This window comes from Pinus tabuliformis, chromosome 8 (assembly GCF_031772625.1).
Source record: "Pinus tabuliformis cultivar Carrire ecotype Pingquan chromosome 8, CPIR1, whole genome shotgun sequence".
In the NCBI taxonomy this organism is placed as follows: Eukaryota; Viridiplantae; Streptophyta; class Pinopsida; order Pinales; family Pinaceae; genus Pinus; species Pinus tabuliformis.
The window spans coordinates 1,631,315,682-1,631,337,261 of NC_142294.1; the positions used below are offsets into that span (position 1 = coordinate 1,631,315,682).

Consider the following 21,580-nt stretch of genomic DNA (forward strand, 5'->3'; position numbering starts at 1 on the left):
ATCTTTGGTCACATGGCAATAAACCGATGATCCAAAGATCTTGAAGTGACTCACATCTGGTCTCTTCCCATAGAAGGCCTCCATTAGTGTCTTCATCCCCAGTATATGATGCGGGCTTCTATTCTGCAAGTATACTGTTGTATTGCATGCCTCAACCCACAAATGAAGTGGTAGGCTTTGGTCATGCAGCATCGGCCAAGATGCTCCCACAATCAATCTGTTCTTCCTTTCGGCCACCCCATTCTGTTGTGGGTTATGGGGTGTCGTCAACTCCCGTTGAATTCCTTCTGTTGCACAGAAGTCCTTGAACTGTTGGGAGACATACTCTCCAACATTGTCGCTTCTTAAGGCCCTTATTTTCTTTCTAGATTCTTTCTCTTCCAAGGCTTTGAACTCACAAAACCTTGAGAAGGTTTGATCCTTCTTCTGCATAAAGTAGATCCAACATCTACGAGAAAAATCATCAATAAAAATAACATAGTACCTTTGTTTAGCGATGGAGGCTGCAGAGAATGGTCCACACACATCTGTATGAACTCGCTCCAGGATTTCTCCAGCTCTACTATCTCGATCCTGAAAGGAATATTTTGCATACTTACCCAAGGTACAACATTTGCATGTGTCCATTTGCTCCAGTTTTCCCTTGGTAAGTCCGGTAGAAATTTGTTGCATGATCTTCAAGGCCCCATGGTGCAAGTGGCCCAATCTTCTATGCCATAGCTCACCAACATCTTGGCTCTGCACCAACTTTGCTTTGGAACTCAATGCAGCACAGTCGTCTACCTCCAACTTGTAGAGATTCTTTACTCGAATCCCAATCCTCTTGGTCTGTCTAGTGCCGATATGCCTCAGGAATGCCTTTCCTTTACTAAAGACTACATCATAGCCTTTGTCTTCCAGCATAGCGATGGACACAAGGTTCTTCTTCAGACCCGGCACATACTTTACATCAGTCAGGGTGAGAGGAACTCCATGCTCCCTCTGAAACACAACCGTACCTTCACCTGAAACACAGTACTTTCCATCATCGCCCATCTTGATGCACATCTGGAGGTCCTTCTCCTCCAAGGTACTAAAACGATTCTTGTCGCCGATCATGTGGAATGAAGCTCCATTGTCTAGGTACCAAACACACCCCACCATCGATGAAACCATACATGCGATGAGGGTGAAATCTAATTCGAATGGTGAGGCCAGTGCCTCACCATCTGATCCCTTCGAGGATCCATTCTTGGATTTCTTCTGTGGACAATTTGTAGCATAATGGCCCACCTCATGACAATGAAAGCATCTCACTTTCGATTTAAAAATCTTCTTCCCACCATGGTAAGAACTGGATTTGGAATGGGACGCCTTCCCTTTCCCTTTCCTCGTCTTACTCGCTAAGACTAGATTTTCTTCATCATCTTGCTTTGATGAAGATCCATCTCTGGTGCTTCTCCTTATCTCCTCCTGCATCAGATCCAACCAAAGTCATTCCCAATCTGGCAATTTCTCTCTTCCATTTACCGAGTCTTGGTAGCTATGCCAGCTCTTAGGAAGACTGAGGAGAGCAAGACTCACCACGTCATCATCGGTTGTCATGATTCCTACACTTCCAAGCTCATCCCTGCAAGTGGTGAGCTTGTTCAGATATGTAGAGATCATGTCGCCATTTTCACACTTGATTTTTTGAATCTTGTCTTTCAGCGCCAACTTCCTCTAATCGATGTTGTTTTGATATAGATCCTTCAATGTTTTCCACATTGAAAACAGTGTCTCCTTCCCATGGAGACTCGAGACAATGTGGTCTCGAACTCCCTCTAGAAGAATCCTCCTCGCTCTAGCCACACATTTCTTCCATTCCGCCAATTCTTTGGCATTAGCAGCTGTTGGCTTAGGGACTTCTTGATCAATGAAGTCCTTCAAACCGTTGTCCTCTAATACCACTTCCATGCGATCCTTCCAGGCTATATAATTCGAGCTACCATCAAGGGCATACTCGAGTCTCAAACCGTTGAATGCCATTGGTGAAATTTGAGATGTGATAAGAATTCGAATTCTATAATCAGGAACTTCAAACTTCGAACTTCTCCCTTCTTTGTATATTGTTCTTCACTTTGATCACCTTTGCTCTGATACCATGTAGAAATTCCCACTGTATATCACCTGATAATGCAATATACTAAAGAAAAATACTTGATCTACTTCTACAAACAAACTTGCAGAAGCTTAATTGATTTTGAGCAAGATCAAATAGAACACATATAACAGAGAATGAGAAATCAATCACACATGAACATAGAAGAATACTCTGGGGAAAGCCTCAGCTAAAAACCCCGATCTCTGTATTATCATACAAGTGGAAATATGTCCGGATTACACAAAGCTTTAGCTCACAAGCTATCCAACTCTCAGTACAATCCCTCAATGTTACTCATAGACTGAATAGACACAACATATGCCATCCCTCAATCCTCCAAGCCTCTTATTTCCTTACGTAGTTTCTCTTGGGTCCTCTGGTTGCCACCTATGTGAACTCACCTCTCACACAACTCACCAAACTCAGAAGTAACTGCGCAATCTCCAAGGAATGAATTCCTTCTGCATGCAAGAGAAATCCTCAATGGAATATTCCTGCAACTGATAGTACGCTATCCCATCATCAGATCTCAACTGGGTCTCTGACTGAACTGACATGCATGAGTTATTTATGAGAGAATATTCAGTTATTTGAAGTGCAGTAATTACATGCATGCATGCATTAACTAACTGAACTCACAATCAGTTCCATAAACTGTTGGAACTAATCTAACTGGACTTAACTCAGTTAACTGAGCTAACTAATTACAACTCAAAGTACAACTCATCCTAATCTCCTTACTCAAGGGATAACTTCCTCAATCAAAGGGGAAACTGTTGCATGCCTTCACATACACTTCATGTTTGATTTTCTACAACTAATTAACTCAAGATGAATTAATTAATTATTTTTCAAACAGCTGCTAAAATCAAATTCGAATTTTAATTCTCAAATTTAGTTCAGGGACTAACTAAAATTGAAATGTATCCTGAAATGCTATTTATAGCAGTGCTATTATTAGCACTTCTATTTTTATCATTTCTTGTTGATATTTTCAACAGGACGCCTACCATCTTTTGTCTAATAAGGTTTCTGGTGTGACATTGGAAGAACCCATGGTTTCCAAGCATTTGTGATAGCAATTCGATAAAATTTTGGTTCAATGATGTGTTTTATTAGTTGAAAATGGTAAATATTTACGTCCAAGGCATGTGCATGTGGTTTTTTTTGCTTGTTCAGTTGGAAGAAAGTCTATCATTTGAGTGAGCTCATTACATAATTGATCTTTTTTTAGGTCCACAACCCAATAGGCACCATTAAATTGTGTTTTATCTACTTCTCCTATGGATCTACCATTGGATCAATGTTGTATTTCTCCTATAGCGGCAACAAGTCAATAGGACAAGATTACCTACGAGACTATTTTGAAGATTATGTATGACTGGACAGATTTTCGCTTACATTCACATGAAGTTCCACATGGATCTAGAAGTGGGCAATAATATGTAACTATTTTTCCAAATGTTGATGTTTCCAATAGATATTGGATTGTAAAACCTATGCCTGATTCATTAGACAAATAAGGTGATGTAATTACAAGTAGAACAATTATTCGGTTGCAAGACAAGAAAGATGGCTACACAGTAATTTAGATGCATCACCTATTTATAGCAATTTGGAGGTTAGTTGCCTTGGATGAGACAATAAGTCTGACAATGGAGATTGTTGGATGCTTGAGATTGAGGGCAAAGGGAAAGTATGGATTCAAGATAAAAAGATATGGTAGCAACATGTTGATATCGATAGCTATTTGTGCAATCATGATAAGAAGTACACTTAAATAGTTAATGGTCAGTAGGAGGTTTGCACCATTACAAGGAAACATCCAAAAAGTATATGGTAGTTGTTGCAGTGTATCTTCCAATTTTAAAGAAAAAATTAACAAGGATAATGCGAAAATATTTTTAGGCAATTCTATAGTTTTCTTAGTCATAAAATCTAGTTTTGGTGTTTATATTGTTAAAAGTCAAGCAGTGGGGTGATAAACTTAAGTATAAAGTGTTTTATGATGCCACATTATAAACTTACTTATAGACTTGTGTTTAAAAACTCGTTGGATGGGTTTCATATAACTCCTAGAAAATATTACAACAACAATGAACATAGGTTTCATCTAGAAGAATACACTTTCTTTGGCATCTAAGCTTTGATCCTTGCAAAAATGGCTTGAATTAATGAGTTATTAGAGCTATTGAACATTCTACTCTATTGTTGAAAATTCATTCAAAATCAACAAAGTCATCCTCATCGATATTTGAATTAGTTTACAAGATGCATAAGAGAATATTAATTTTCTTCAACTTGAATCATAGATGCAACAATATGAATTACAACAAAGGAATCAAAATTATAAACAAGTTTCTATTTAGAGCAATTCGCTATTTGAAATTTATTTCCATCAGTAGCCAACATTTAATGAAATTAGTGATGCCATTTCAAGAGTGGTTTAACATGAACATGAATAATTTCATCCCACACTTCCCAAGTCCATAATTAAACCTTGGAAAGAATTTATTAACAAGCAGCACAAAACTAGTCTCAGATATGAAAAAAATGTCTTTTCACATTCCGGTCTACTTCAAACCCATCTATTTTTAGAGGGTTTGGTTTCTTCAGGACAATTCATGATCCAAATTGGATCATTATATTTTTTTTCATCCATATTTATGAATTTGGAGTGGTAAAAAGTGGAGGAATCAGCTCACAGGACCGTTTCTACCAGCGGGACCCAGTTTGGCGAAACAAGGTCTGAAACCTATCGGGAGCATTTTGAGGAATCAAATGGCGTTTTTTGGGGGGTAAAACTTTTCCGCTTAAGTGAAAAAAAATCATGCTATTCTACACACAAAAATATTTCCAACGACACAAGAATTGCGTCAATCGGAGTCTGTATCCAAAAGTTATGCCACTCAGAAGTTGACCTTCCTGTTTTCACACCTATAGTTCGGGAGGATGCCGCGTCAACCCCCATTATTCATGGAAAAAGGGCTAGCCACGTGTTTTTGATGTATAAAACTCTAGAAGATTATATATTGTAACTCTAGATAAGAGTTAATGTAGTCAAACTTAACCACTAGTAGGCTATCGGCCTGTGTTATAACCGGGCCACTAGGAGGAAGAGGCATTCCATTCTTTCAAGAGCATTTTGATCCATAGTTGAGCAAAGATATCCAGGAGAGATAGGAGGTAGAGCACATAGAGAGGATCTGTGCACTATAGTAGAACATGGGCCACATACATTACTTCTTTGTATTTGCAACCATATTTCCAGATAGATAAAGAGAGTGAAGCGACCTCACCCTCCAGCTCAGTTTTCTCCTGAAAGGGTTTTCCAGAGAGCATATCTTGTGCATTATGTGTGTGTGAGCTTATTTTTGAGTTATCTACTTTTCTTCCTGATTTAATTTTACATGCATGCACTAATTTTAGTTAGTTTGACAGATCTAGAAGTTAAATAAAATTGTAATAGTGTAGAATCTCAGATTTTTAATATAATATAATCAGATCTGTTGTGATGAATTGTCCAGTGGAATATCCACAGTAGTTTACGGATCGTTTGTTTTTAGAGCTAGGTTTCTTTGGGTATTTTGTGAATCTTGCAGGGGTCTAGATCGGCAAGGCCGAAAATCGTAAAACCCTAATCATAGGCGACGAATCTGTAAACGAACCTCATGATCCTACAAAGGTGAGGTTTTCACAGCTTGAAGAATAAGTCGTGGATATAAACTGAAATATCAACCTCATCATGGCGGCCCTAACCAATAAGCTGGGGATATTTGGAAAGAAGTGGGTTTGAACGTAGAGGAACAAATCAGAAGAGGGATCGGGGGATCGGGAAGACGCAGAGAACCAGCCGAAGAAAGAACTCGGAAAATATCAACCTAGTTTGAGTGTCTTGAACCAAGCCCTATTTAAAGTGGAAGCAAAAGTCGATATCAAGACACAACATGACGAGTTCGGTGCTCTGAAGCTGAACCACTAGTTGCAGCAACTAGAAGTTTATTTCAATGTCCATTAGATCGAGGGAGAGCAGAAGATCTCATTCGCGCAGCTGAAATTGGAGGGCCATGCACTGACTTGGTGGGAGAGCCACACAAGAACCCTGAGGTTGGAGGGAGAACCTCCAACAACTAAGTGGGAGGATTTAAAAACCTTCATTAAGTCATAGTTTTATCCTGTTAGGTACGTGGAAGACCAATGGATCCGATGGCATTACTTCAGGCAAAATTCGGGCCAAAGCATGCAGGAGTACACCACAGAATTAAGAAAGATGGCTATAATGTTGAGTATCTCTCCAAAGAACCCATATGTACTCCTCAAGTATTTGGGGGTCTGCACCACCATCTGCGTGAGCAAGTGATGTTGTTCAATCCTAAAACGGTGGACGAGGCTTGTGTATAGGCACAATACCTGGAGAACATAGGCTTGAAAAGAGCACAATCAAGTGGATTGAAGCAAAAGGAGAAACAAGACGCTTCTAAGGATGGAAAGAATAAGAAAAAATGGGAAAGATAAAAATACGGCAGCCACAACACACTAGTGCAAAGATCCTAGCAACCACTGCAACATTGATGGCCATACAGAGGAGAAGTGTTGGAAATTGCATCCAGAGCTAAATTCGAAGAACAAGAAGAAAGATAATAAGAAGAAAAACCTCATGGCCACTGATTCGAGCAACCAAGTTGAAAGCAGCTCAGACGTATGAGAAGATCTTCTATACATCAATGTAGAAGGAGGTGAATCTGAGTAGCCTTCAGCAACAGGAAGAGAAAGAAATGACCAAACTCTTCCATGTAAAGATACAGGTCAAGAAGACGAAGATTGATGCTCTGTTTGACTCAGGATCACAGGTGAATCTCATTGTAGCTGATCCAGTCAAGAAGTTGGGCTTGGCATTTCATGATAATCCAAACCCATATCCATTGGGATGGGTACATAAGGATGCAGAGATTAAGGTAACAAAACAGTGCAAAATCAGATTTGTTATCAGTGTTGATTTTATTAATGAAGTAGATCTAGACGTGGTTCCCCTTAATGTATGTGGAGTCATGTTTGGGAGTCCTTACATGTACATGCGTGATGAAATATTCATGAGGAGAGCTAACCAATACCAACTCATCAAGGATGTAAAATCGTTCATCATCAACGCACACAAAGGCAAGTAAAACATTTCACCAGTAAGTGCCAACCAAGCCAAGAAATTGATCAGATCCAGCAAGAAGTATGTTTTATTGTTTTTAAGGGAAAATCAGTCTGTAGAGGATTCAATAAGAGGCAAGGCATCCCTAAAGGGGTTTACTAAGAAACAAAAAACAACAATTGGAGGAATTATTACAGGCATACAAGGATGTGTTTCGACAGCCCAAAGGGCTACCCCCTAAGAGAGAAGTGGAGCATGAGATCCAGCTATTTCCAGACTCCCCATTGCTAAATATTGGGTTGTACAAGAAATTTGTTATAGAAGCAAGTGAGGTGAAGAAACAGTTGCAGCAGCTGCTGGAACAGGGTGTCATTCGACCGAGTACATCACCATGTGGGTCACCCAGCATCATTGTTCCAAAGAAGGATGGGTCTTGGCAGATGTGTATAGATTACAGGGTGTTGAATAATTTCATGCTCAAGAATCGATACCCCCTGCCTAGGATAAAAGATATGTTAGATCAGTTGCAGCAAGAAAATTATTTCACCAAGCTAGACGTGAAGTCTAGATATCACCAGTTTTGAATCAAAGAAGAATATACATGGAAGACCACCTTCAAAACCAGGCAAGGTTTGTATGATTGGTTAGTAATGCCATTTGGCCTATGTAATGCACCAGCTACATTTATGAGATTAATGAATGATGTATTGCACCCTTTTATAGATTCATTTGTTATTGCATATTTAGATTATATAGTGGTATATAGTGTTACCTAAGAGGAGAATATTTCACATTTGGCGCAGGTGCTAGAAACATTGAAGAAGCACTAGCTGGTAGAAAATCTCAAGAAGCGTGAGTTTACGCAACAATCCTTGGTGTATTTGGGATATGTGATTGGTGGAGGAGAATTGAAGATAGATCCTTCCAAGATGGAGACCATCATGAAATGGTCGATTCCTACTAATGGTACTGAGGTTAGGAGTTTCATTGGAGCAGCACAGTACCTGAGGAAATTCGTAGCCTCATTTTTAGCGGTAGCAACACCGCTCCATGCCATAAAAAAAGTGGCAAGAGTTTCCAATGGGGAAAGGGGAAGCAGAAGGCTTTCAATGAGTTAAAGAAGAAAATCAGTGAAGCACTAGTTTGGAGTTTTGACATAATTATTGATAGTGCATAAATACGCTTTATAACATCGACATGATGCTTCATATTTTTTGGCTTAAGGATTGTTTGAATTCACAGAGATGGAAAATTAGGGTTTTAACTTGATGACTAATGATTTGACTTGATATATGATGATTTTCCTTGAGGGAGGTGTTATGCAAGCATAATAACCTTTAGTGACTAATATTGGTATTCAATAATGATTTTGTATTGGTATCATTGTCTTTGGCACAATGGTTGAAGTATAAATAGTTGTGATTCAGTATGAAGTAATCTCACAATGAATGGATGGGACTTGTATGACTCAATCTTGGTATATGCATGAAACGTGTATGATGTATCCTTGATGTATCCATTCATATTTAGTGGCAAAAAGTATTCATGTTATGATAATAAGGATGATTTGATAAAGTTAGATTGGATAATGCTTGGTAAATAAAAGGTTGTTGTAACTTGGTTTTTAGAGGTGAGCTCCTCCTGACATATGGTCTGAAAAGTTTGTCATAGGGATATTGGTAGAAACTTTTATGAATTTGATATTAGTTTTGATCTGGCGTCTAAGGCTTGATAAGCTGACTTAGTTAATTTGATTGCACAATATTTATTTGTGTAAGGTTGATCATATTGGTTTAGTCAAGTGTTATGTTTGCAGAAATCATAAAGTAAGCTCCCCAAGCCTGGTATGTATGCATTGATAGTTACCTAGTGAAGCCAGGAAGATGTGCCAATCTAAACCTCTAATTCAAAAGTGTTCCAAGGTATCACTTTGATTTTGGTTTTATATGTTGATGGTCTATTCTTGACAGGTAATGATCCTCTGATGATCAAAGTAACAGGTAGATGACTTCTGAAGTTCAAAATGAAGAATCATTGCATGATGAACTACTTTCTGAAGTTTGGAAAAGAAAGAAAAAATCTATATCATAAATCTATTGAAGAATTATTGGAAATTGGAAATACAAATCCTTGGACACTTTTATTGAATTATGCACAGATATATCTGGACCTCCCTTGGAAACCGAGAATTGATTGAAGAAATGATGTTTAGTGTGAGCACTCATCCGTGTATTCATATGTTTTGCATAAAATATGAGTCAATTCATGATTGATCCTCTTCATACACATTGACTTGTCGCGAAGCACACTTTGATATATTTGCATGGGATGATCAATTTTTGGGTCTAAGACATTCTTCCTGTGATATGTGACTACATGGATGCATTGATGTTGTTTGGGATTGCTATTGATAAGATTAGCACACTTGGGTGTTGCCTTAGTATGATATATCCCATGATATTTTTGGATGATAAGTTCATAGCTTTAACCACGACCGAGCTTGAATATGATGTTGTTGGCATAGCTCATTGTGAGGCAGGATGAAGAAGCTTTTTGAAGATTTATTTGAGCAGGTTTTGTATATTACAGGAATACATTGCAATAATAATGAGTAGGATCTGATTGCCATAGAATCTTGTATATTGTTGGGCCTGATATACCTTCATATATTGAGACAGTGTTGCTATGTGAGATAGTCTTAGTCTTGTGGTTGTTCCTCCTGTTAGAAAATCATAAAGGAAAAAATATTTTCTTTATGTTGATAACCACTTGTGATATTGTTATGCTCTTATTAACTTTCTTGAGTTCTTATTTCATCTTAGTTCATCAAGAAATTACCAATAATAATAACACAAAGATCAAAGACACCATATGTAGGCAGAAAGCTAGGGAAAAACCCTTATCTAGGGGTAAACCTAGTCAACATCTCTTCCTTAATAATTTCACGAGATGATCCAAGACTCCTTGACCTAGACGCAGACTTTCTCTGACTACCAAGTAATCCCTTCCCTTATTCTATAGATGATAACCCTGCAGTAACAGTACTTCAATCCAATAGTAGCCCAACAAAAAATTGACCTAGAAGAAACGTCGATCCAGCAGAATCTTTGACCTAGTAGAATCTTCAACCCAGTAGAAACTTTGACCTAGTAGTATCCCAGCAAAACTTTCACCTAGCAGTAACTTCAACCTTCCAAGAAATAGCCCAGTAAATCTACACGTGTGAGAGAGAGAGAAAACCCAGAAAATTTGATTTTCCTTCTCCAGCAAATCTTCTCCTTCTCTTGGAATTTCACACTTTTTCTACCTCCTTCTTTTGGATATCGAACTTGTGTGAGATGTTTCTTCCAAATGAATCAAACTACTTGTATATATACCCTTTTCTGGAGGTCCAATTACCCTTAGGTAGGCTGAATTGATAAGGTAAGGGCCAAATTGGTGTGGAGGTGAAAAATGACTAATTTTACTCAATTTTAATTATTTTTACATAATTCAAAATCCCAAGAGGGGTCTCATTAAATGGAAAATGACTCTAATGACTCAAGACAAAACATAGAAGTCCTCAATGGGGACTTTGACCTAAATCATGATGACCCAAGCATGAAACCCATGCTTTAACAAGTCATAATAATAATAATAATAATTTATTTTTCTTTCTTTTGATAAATACATTTATTTATGACTCAAATACAATTATGAAGACCGAACCTAGTTACATTCTTCAACACTCCCTCTTAACTAGGGAGGTATTCATACATACATATACAAGTACATGGAAGATCTCAAAACACATGAACCATGAAGAGTTTAGTAACTTATGGTGCCATGGACTAGATGCTTTACCAAGGCAATTTATTCGGGGGGACTAATATGAATAAAGCTTTCAACCTCTCTAGGTACCATTAGGCTTACTTGCTAACCATCAACCTAGGGAACAAGGTGCGTAATGCAAGGTTAGATCTATATGACCAACACTACCCTCCCTACCACTTCGGAAACTAGACATCAACATATATGTCAGTCATATGTCCTCCCAGGAATTTTACATACACAATGCCTCAATACATGAAATCTCTCTTTATCAAACATATCGATAACCTCAAACATGTTTTTCAAAAACTTCAAGAGATTTACCTAAACAAACACAACCCCAACCAGTAACAACCTTTAAAATACTCATGACTAAACACAAACCTTCGAGGTCTTTAGACATCTTGATGTTGCTTCACAATTTATCATAGTAAGGCTTAGAGGCTTCCCAACAAGTCTAGACAGAAGTTTCCTCAATCATATGGCTCCCTTTCTTACTTCTCATGCAACAACATATTCTTCAACCGGATCCTGCTTTCCTTCTTTCAACAGCACCTCAACATTCATTCTCCAATTTCTTCAAGGTATACATCATGACTATAATATGCCCTCCCTCTCAACTTGGGAGATATACTCTTTCCTTTATCCAGGCTCCCTCTTAAATTAGGGAGATCAATTTCTTTATATGACATTGGAGAATCTTTTATGGTTTCCATCCTTCTTATCAGAGTCATCTTGATAATCATTATTCATATAACTTCCTTCATCATGCTTTTCAATCAAATCAACTTTACTTACGAATATATTCAATCTCTTGAAGATTATGTACCTGCACAACTTAAACAACAAGTACATATATAGAGGCATGAAGTTAACTATATCATAATCATGGAAGCATTAGACTTTAGACATCAAATACCTAAACTTAGTTAGGTTCATAATAAACAAGAGACACATACTTTTTATACTTCAATTTCTTGCGAGGGTTTTGTCATAAACCCTAGACTTCATTATCAAGACTTCAAGAAACTCAATCAAGATAACAATCTTTATTATATCTATGGTCTCAATATTTATTCCAGAGACATGACATACTCTACTATAATATATTGCAAACCCTAGAAGCAATTCAAACATCTACAGTTCTACAATGCGCCCAACAACTTTAGAATTCATATGTTAGACTTCTACTAGGATTTAATGCAAACTCTAGATTTCATCTTCGAGATACTACACACATTCAAAGTTTTCAACTAAATGACCAACTTCTACTAGGGTTTCTTGTAATCCCTAGATTTTGTCATCATAACAGAAACAATATCATCACATCATATCCTAGAATATCAAACTTCTACTAGGGCTTAGTTGCAAACCCTAGAGTTTGCACTGTAAGCATCAACAATTTGGTTAGCACATATACATATCTAGAATAATGATGCACAATTAAATCATATATATAGGACAAAACCAATACACAAATATCAATACATTTAAATTCATACATATAATTATCGTGATTAGGTTGGCGTTTTGATCAGACAGACAAACATACACCTAGGGTTTCATTTCTAGGATCTTTACACTCAATACATAAGGGTTTTACTCATAAACCCTAATTTACCAAAACCTCAAGGTCTAGGAATGCATTATCATCCAACCCTAAAGTAATATGGTTTCCATAATAATACTAAAACTCCAAACATGACAATGTTAGAAAAGTTGGAAAGAAAAGAAAGAATTGAATTAACCAACACCTCGCAGGTGAGCAAGCTGCACATGGAGGTTGCAAAATTGGAGCATACACTCTCATGTTCAATTAATCAAATATGAGACAATAAATACATCTCAAAATAATAGGGAGATGAGAACAAACTCCTACAACCTAGGAATTGATCCTAACTTAAGGAGTTACGTTATAACCATGTAACCATTTATCCATTAATACAATATAATATTAATTATTTTCAACTCTTCCCCTTAATGGAGAAAGGATTATCCTGAATTCCTAACATCCCCCTAAACAATTCAAACTTCACTTTCCCAAGGGGCTCAGTAAAAATATCAGCCACATTGTCACATGTTTTACAGTATTCAATAAAAAATTCTTTTGACTGGACCTTTTCTCTAACAAAATGACTCTGAGTATCTATGTGTTTCGTGTTCTTATGAAACACTGGATTGTTCACCAACTTAATGGAACTCTGGTTGTCACAATTGATGATGGTCGCTTCTTTATGATCTTCTCCTGCATCATGGAGAAGCCTCCTCAACCAGATAGCTTCACATGTTGTTGTGCATAATGCTTGGTACTCGGCTTCAGCTGAAGATAAAGACACAGTGCTCTGATTTTTACTGCTCCATGCTATGAGCCCAGATCCAACACTGAATGCATAACCCGTGATAGATCATCGATCATCTAGGTTACCTGCCCAATCAAAGTCTGAAAAACCTACTAAAGTAACATCAAATGTATCAGTGTATAAAATTCCATAATCACTAGTACCATGAAGATACCTCAGTACACTTTTTGCTGCAACCCAATGAAATTCAAGAGGTTTAGACATAAAATGTCTTAGCATAGTAACAGAGTATGCTAAGTCTGGTCTATTTGTAGTCAGGTATATCAGACTACCAACTAGTTGCATGTACAAAGTGGCATCCACCTCCTTAGAGCCATCGTTACTCCATAATTTTAGGTTCTGCTGCAAAGGTACTGATGTTGTCTTACACTGTTCCATTCTGATCTTTTTGAGCAGCCCTCTGATGTACTTCCCTTGAGTAAGGAAATTATGCCTAGAGTCTCTCCACACTTCTAGACCTAGACAATAATGTAAACTTCTGACATATTTCATCGCAAAAAATTATGACATCTGCAATTTGATTTCTTTGATTAATAAATTTGCATTACTTGTTATAATCATGTCATCCACATACAAGGAAATCAAAATTATCTGCCCCTGTTCATCATACATGGTATATAGATTTGGATCATTCTTACTCCTATGAAAACCATGTTGTAAGAAAAATGAATCAATCTTCTCGTACCAAGACCTGAGTGCCTGTTTTAAACCATAAAGGGCCTTTTTCAATCTACAAACTAAATGCTCCTACCCTTGTTTAACAAACCCTTTAGGCTGCATTAAATAAACCTCTTCTTTTAAATCACCATTTAGAAATGCAGACTTAACATCTAACTGGTGTAGCTTCCACTGATGTTTTGTAGCTACAAAAATTAACATTCTAATAGTATTCAGTTTGGCTACCGGGGAAAAGGTTTCTTCATAGTCAATTCCCTCTTTCTGTGAATAACCCTTTGCTATCATTCTAGCTTTAAACGTTTCTATACTCCCATCTGCATTAAATTTAGTTTTGTAAAGCCACCTGCAACCTATGGGTATTTTTCTTTCAGGAAATTAAACTAGTTCCCAGGTATATTTCTAATAATAGATTCAAATTCTTCATTCATTGCGACCCTCAACTCATGAGATTGACTAGCTTCTTTATAATTTGTGGGCTCTCATTAGGGGACTTTTGAGGTCTAAAATGGGCCTCTTAGAAAAATGTACAACCAAAATGAACTTTATAAGAACCAACAGGATTCAAGATGATGATGTCAACCATGGGGGGTGATTCACCATTTTTGGAGTAAAAAAGTAAAAAGATTAAAAAATAATAAAATAATAAAACTACTTTTTCAACTCGTATTTTCAACTTATCTCCCTAAGGTTTTACTCAAATTTCAAGTGGGAGTACTCATTGAATGGAAAATTCAATTCCTAATCCAAAGAGTACCCATGTTGCATACTTTCGATGGACCCTGCTACACAAAAAATGAGAAATACATGAAAAAACATGATTGCAATCACATTTTTCATGTATTTCTCATTTTTTGTGTAGCACAGTCCATCGAAAGTATGCAACATGGGTATCCCTTGGATGAAGAATCAAATTATGCATCCAACAAGTGTTTCTTCTCGAAATTTGAGTACACCCATAGGGATATAAGTTGAAAATACGAGTTGAAAAAATAGTTTTTTATTTTTTCCCTCTAAAATTTGATGATGTCAACTAATCTTATTTTATTAATTTGACTATTATTTTATAATTTCCTTAGGAGGCCCATTTTAGACCTCAAAAATCCCCTAATGATAACATTTAAAATGTTTTACATTAAAGCATAGTCTTTCAATCTGGCTGGTAGTTGAGTCTGCCTACTTGATCTTCTCGGTAAGGGACTCACCTCAAATTTGTCTACTTCAGACCTTAGCAGGATCAATTTACTGATTGCATCACCTATCTCTTCTTCTTTCTACTGCTGTAGTTGTTGCAAGTCCTCACTGCTTTCTTCCATCAACAATGGAATGTGCCACTCTTCAAGGTTATTCTCCTTATTTCCTTCCTCAACCTAATCATGAAAGAGCACATCTCAACTTGCAAAAACTTTATGAGTCAAAGGATTAAACAACTTATAATCTTTATACTCGATGCAGTATCCTACAAGGATGTATTTCATGGACTTGGGATCTAACTTCTTCCTATCATCCTTGGGAATATGGGCAAAGGCTTTTGACCCAAAAACCCTTGAATGATTCATTGTAGGCTTATATCCATAAAATGATTCAAAATGAGTTTTAAAATTGAGACATTTAGTTGGACTCCTATTTTTCATGTATATTGCAGTGTTAATGGCTTCAGCCCAAAAACCATTAGATATACCCTTACCTTGAAGCATACTTCGTGCACACTCCACAAGGGTTATGTTCTTTCGTTATGCAACTCCATTTTGATGTGGAGTGTGAGGTACTGTGAACTGTTGAATAATCCCATGATTCTTGCAAAATTTCATGAACTCTCCCAATTTGTATTCTCCCCCTTGATTAGAGTGGAGAATATTAATGAATTTCCCTATCTGATTCTGCACCATATTATTGAATTCTTTAAAGCATTGAAATGTCTGAGTCTTATTTCTAATAAAATATACCCAAGAGAATCTAGTGCAATCGTTAGTAAAGATAGAAAATAATATGCACCACCTAGCGACCTAGTCTGCATAGGTCCGCATATATTTGTATGCACAAGCTCCATAATATCTCTTTTCTTCCTATCAGCATTCAAAGGAAACTCTTCCCTATGCATTTTCCCTAATGCACATCCATCACAATCTAAATGAACATTCTGAAAAGCAGGTAGTCAACCATACCTTTTCTTTGTAGCATCATGAGATCTTGTAGGTTAATATGATTGAATCTTTGATGCCAAATATTATTGTCTGTCAATATTGTTGAAGCCACAACTTGGTGTGCCATACTCTTGATGTTCAACCTATACATGCCTCCCACACGCACTCCTGATGCAATTGGTTCCTTCTTGTTTTCATTTATGACACAGTATGATCTGAATAATTTGACTTGCGGGTCTTGATCTGCCATCATTGAAACAAAGATCAAGTTCTTCTTGGTCCCAGGTACATACATCACATTTTTAATATATCTGATATTACCATCAGGCAACATCATCAGAATATCACCGTACCCCTTGATCTGATAACCTTTGTCATCACCTAGATATATGTTAGCTCCACAAGTAGTTTCTTCAAAATTTTCGAACCAATGCCTATTACCTGTCATATGTGATGACACGCCTGAATCTACAAACCATATTTCGACCTCATCCTCCTCAAGAGCTGAAAGAGCATAATCAGCTACGAATAATCGAAGATCATGACTGTGACCTTCATCAGCAAAGTTCCCTGTGTGCTTTCTCTGTTTATTTCTAGCCTCATCTTCCTGTTTCTTAAAACAAAACTTAGCTAAATGACCAGTTTTCCCACAGTAAAATCAATTTCATATTTGTTACCATTGTTACTTGGAGACATACCTCTAAATGGTCTCTTCTGAAAACTGCCACCGCCTTTCTGTCCCTGTGGTTGTTTCCCTTTGTATGGCTTCTTCTTCGCCATCAGAGCAAGATCGACACTCTGTGGTCTCAAATTTTGTCGTCGCTCTTCTTCTATATCAGGATTCTTGTTAGTTCTTCAAATTCAAGGGTTTTCTCCCTTGTAGACAAGCCTGTGATGAACATCTGGTATCCATCTGTCATTTCGTTCAATGTAATTGTGACAATATTAGAATTAGACACCTTCTCCCCGATGTCACCCAATCTGTCTTTTGCGTCCTTAACCCATGCAATGAATCCAATAACAAATTCATTCTCCTCCATCCTCATGGAAAACACCCTGCCTTTGAGCGATAAGACGCGATTGGTGTTCTGCGTCTGATAAAGGTTCTTGAGTGTATTCCATATCTCACTAGACGATTTACAGTCTCTGATATGTGGGATATGTTGTATTTAACAAACATCTTCAATAAGACTTTCGCCTTATTCTTCCTTTTATCCAAATCATGTATTTGTGTTGTCGTACCTCCTGCTGAAATGGTCGGCTTCTGCTCATCGTCGTTGACGATCGACCAAGCACTCGATCCCTCAAGCAATGTCTGTAGCTTGAATTTCCAATTGGTATAATTGGTCCCATCGAGTTTGTTAGTCTCATTGAGATAAGCTTCTATGAAATTGTTCATTTTCAACTGATCGGATTCCAAATCCCTCGATCTTCAGTCGATTCTAACCAAGTGAACAATTAAAAGCTACAGTAAAAAAAAAATCTCAAAACATACCAGAACCTTTGAATCGATCACAGATCTGTGTGATCTGCCACCAATCTACCCAATCTACCTCCAATCTAATCGACCTACCACAAATCTACCATGATCTTTGTGTTGGCATCTCAGATCTGCCACAAAATTGGCAAAATCTCAAGCTTAGAACCATAAAAAACACGCCATCACCCTTTCTGCCTGAAAAAACGTGATTTCTGGGGGCGATGAAGAAAATCACTCTAAGGAAAGGTCACATCATCGCGGGTTCTACCTTCATAACCACGATGATCATCGCTTCTGTCCGGCCAAAAACCGTGATGACCGCTTTGTGCTCAGGTGGAGGTACGCTGAGACTTGTGAGAAACTAAATTTCTCCGGTGAGTAAGGAATGTCACTCTAGACCACCTAGACTCTGAAAATGTGAGCACTGAGGCTCATATGTTTCCAATGGGGCGTTGTAGTCACGAAGGCTCTATAGCCATGAAGACTCTGTAGCCACTAGGGCTCTAATGTAGCTAATAAGGCTCTGCATGTAAATCAAGCTCACCGGATATAAGCTCTAATACCATGTTAGAAAAGCTAGAAAGAATTGAATTAACCAACAGCTCACAGGTGAGCAAGCTGCACCTGAAGGTTGCACAAACCGAAGTATACACTCTCATGTTCAATTAATCAAAGATGAGGTAATAAATATATCTAAAAAGAATAGGGAGGTGAGAACAAACTCCTACAACCTAGTAACTAATCCTAACTTACGGAGTTACATTACAACCATGTAACCATTTCTCCATTAATACAATATAATATTAACTATTTTCCACTGACAAAACCATCAAAACCCCAAACATCAAAAGAATAATATTTTCTAGATTTCATCAGTACCCCTAAGTAGACTAGGGTTTTTCACATTAGCGTATCCTTAGGTTAGGGTTTTACAGAGAACCTTTTAGGGTTCCACACACATAATTATTTTAATGAGGGTATATTTAATCTAATTATTAATCACCCAAACAACAATCTTTAAGATACATAGAAATTGTTAGTAATGTAGAGCAGATTCATTTAGAATGAATGAATATACCTTTATCACAAAGAGAGAAAAACTTATTATTTAAAACATACCTTTGAGTTTTTTTTCTAGACAAACCTTATAGGACATAAATTCCAATTCTTTGTCTTGTGATATCTCCTCCATAGCCCTTGAGCATATCAACAAGATTTTCCTAACCAAGGAAAATATGAAAAGAAATGTTATTAGCATCTAGTACAAACACATTTAGACAGGAAAAGGAAAATCAAATAAAAAATATAAGACAAGGGGTAAGATACTTATCTTTGGAAAAGTGGTGAGGGTTCCATCTTAATCCAATCTCGAGGGATACCTTTAACAAAACAACTCAACAATGTTTTTCCAAAGCCTCTTAAACCTATAAGTACTAAAAATCAAAATACAAAACAATTAAAAAACTTAGAGTAGAGGGACTTAGTAGTATAAGTCCTTTATTTCCGATTCTTCAGTTTTGTTCTTCTTTGGACATCCTTCTTCGACAACATTTTCTTGATCCCTATTTCTCTTTCTATTACTTGGATTCTCAGGAAAATCGCTTCTATAGTGACCCATCTTGTGACAATTGTAGCATTCAATTTTGGATAGGTATATCTTCTTTCTCGACCCTCTAGAATTCTTGAAGGTTCCTTTGTTCTTGTGATGAGCGAAATAGGCATTTGAAACTTTCTCCTCTTCATTCTCTTTGTTTCTCACTAATGAGATTCTGACTTCTTCTTAACTGCATGCATTCCATAATTGTTAGAATGTATGAGTTTCCTTCCAACTGTTGAGAACTGATGAAAACGCACTCCAAGATGTTGGTATTCCTAGAAGTGCAGTGATTACAAGCTCCTTTTCTGGTACTGTCTCATATATTTCCTAGAGTTCATCTCTGATTCTAGATATCCTTACAAATAAGGATGCCACAGTGTCTTCCTTTTTCATCTTTATAGATCTTAGTTCATTCTTCAGACTTGCAATTTGACCAAGATTCTTGATTATGAATAATTTGGATAATGCCTCATACATCTCTTGAGCAGAATCTATGTTGGATATATATAGGATGAGGTTATCCTTTATTCCATTCACCATTAGTGTCATGGTCAATTTCTATGTTTCTCTGAACTTTTCCCTTTCTACATCACTTGAATCATTTGTAGGCTTCTATACTTTTCCTTTGACTAAATCCAATATTTTATTCTTATAGAGGATGAGACCTGTCCTCTTTTTTCATGCCCTGTAATTGGATTCTCCTTCTAATTTGTATTATCCCTTCATTAAGTCATACATTGTTCTTGAAAATGATAGGCTTGACTTCTTATATGAACCTTTTCCTTGATGACCCTTTATTCAATATTCTTAAAACTCCTTATTCTCCTTTTAATAGAATTTAGAGCTACCTTTTTCCTTCTTCTTCACCTTAGCTCTGAAACCATGTTAGAAAATCAGAAATGCAAAAATATTTTATTTATGTTGATAATCACTTGTGATATTCTTATGTTCTTATTAACTTTAATGATTTCTTATTTTATCTTAGTTCATCATGCAATTACCAATAAAAATAACATGAATATCAAAGACACTAGATGTAGGCAGACAGCTAGGGAAAAACTCTTATCTAGGGGAAAAACCAGTCAACAAATCTTTCTTAATAATTTCACAAGATGATCCAAGACTCCTTGACCTATACGCAGACTTTCTCTGACCACCAAGTCATCCCTTCCCTTATTCTATATATGATAACTTTCCAGCAACAACTTCAACCTAGATGCAGCAATAGGGCTTCAACCCAGTAGTAGCCTAGTAAAGCTTTGACCCTGTAGTAGCCCAGCAAAAAAATTGACCCAACAAAAACTTTGATCCAGCAGAATCTTTGACCCAGTAGTACCCCAGCAAAAGTTTAACCCAGCAGTAACTTCAACCTTCCAGGAAATAGCCCAGTAAATCCACAGGTGTGAGAGAGAGAGACAACCGAGAAACTTCAATTTTCCTTCTCCAACAAATCTCCTCCTTCTCTTGTAATTTCACACTTTTTCTGCCTCCTTCTTTTGGATATCGAATTCGTGTGAGATGTTTCTTTCAAATGAATCAAACTTATTGTATATATACTCTTTTCTAGAGGTCGAATTACCCTTATGTAGGCCAACTTGATCAAGTAAGTGTTGACTTGGTGTGGAGGTGACAAATGGCTTATTTTAATCAATATTAATTCTTTTTACATGATTCAAAAGCCCAAGAGGGGTCTTATTAAATGGAAAATGACTCTAATGACTCAAGACAAAACCTAATCCTCAATGGGGAATTTGACCTAAAACATGAAGACCAAAGCATGAAACCCATGCTTTAACAAGTCATAATAATAATAATAATAATATATTATTTTTCTTTCTTTTGATAAATACATTTCATTATGACTCAAATACAATTATGAAGATCGAACCTAGTTACATTCTTTAACACCTCCATGAGAGGGAGGTTGAACAAGGTATCATTTTTCTGATATATATATATATATATATATATATATATATATATATATATATATATATATATATATAATGATTACTAGATATGAGCACAATGATATGTTTCTTATCTACAGAGAGTGAGACTAATTGAGAACATTGAGCCATCTCTTCCCCCCTGTCTGAGCTTCCAGGGTGAGGAATTGAGTTGGAGGACTCCTAGGGTTGAGGGAACTCTGGATAGTAGGTGTGTGTGATCCCTACTCTTGCGGTAGATTGGGTATCTCCCCTATTGTCACCCATAGGGTACGTGTGATCCTTGTCCATTTTCACAAGTCA

General features: G+C 36.9%; 1 pseudogene; it reads left to right on the forward strand.

Moving 5' to 3' along the window:
• Positions 1-21,580, forward strand: part of LOC149242384 (stromal cell-derived factor 2-like protein) — a 111,047-nt pseudogene that overhangs the window by 53,074 nt on the left and 36,393 nt on the right.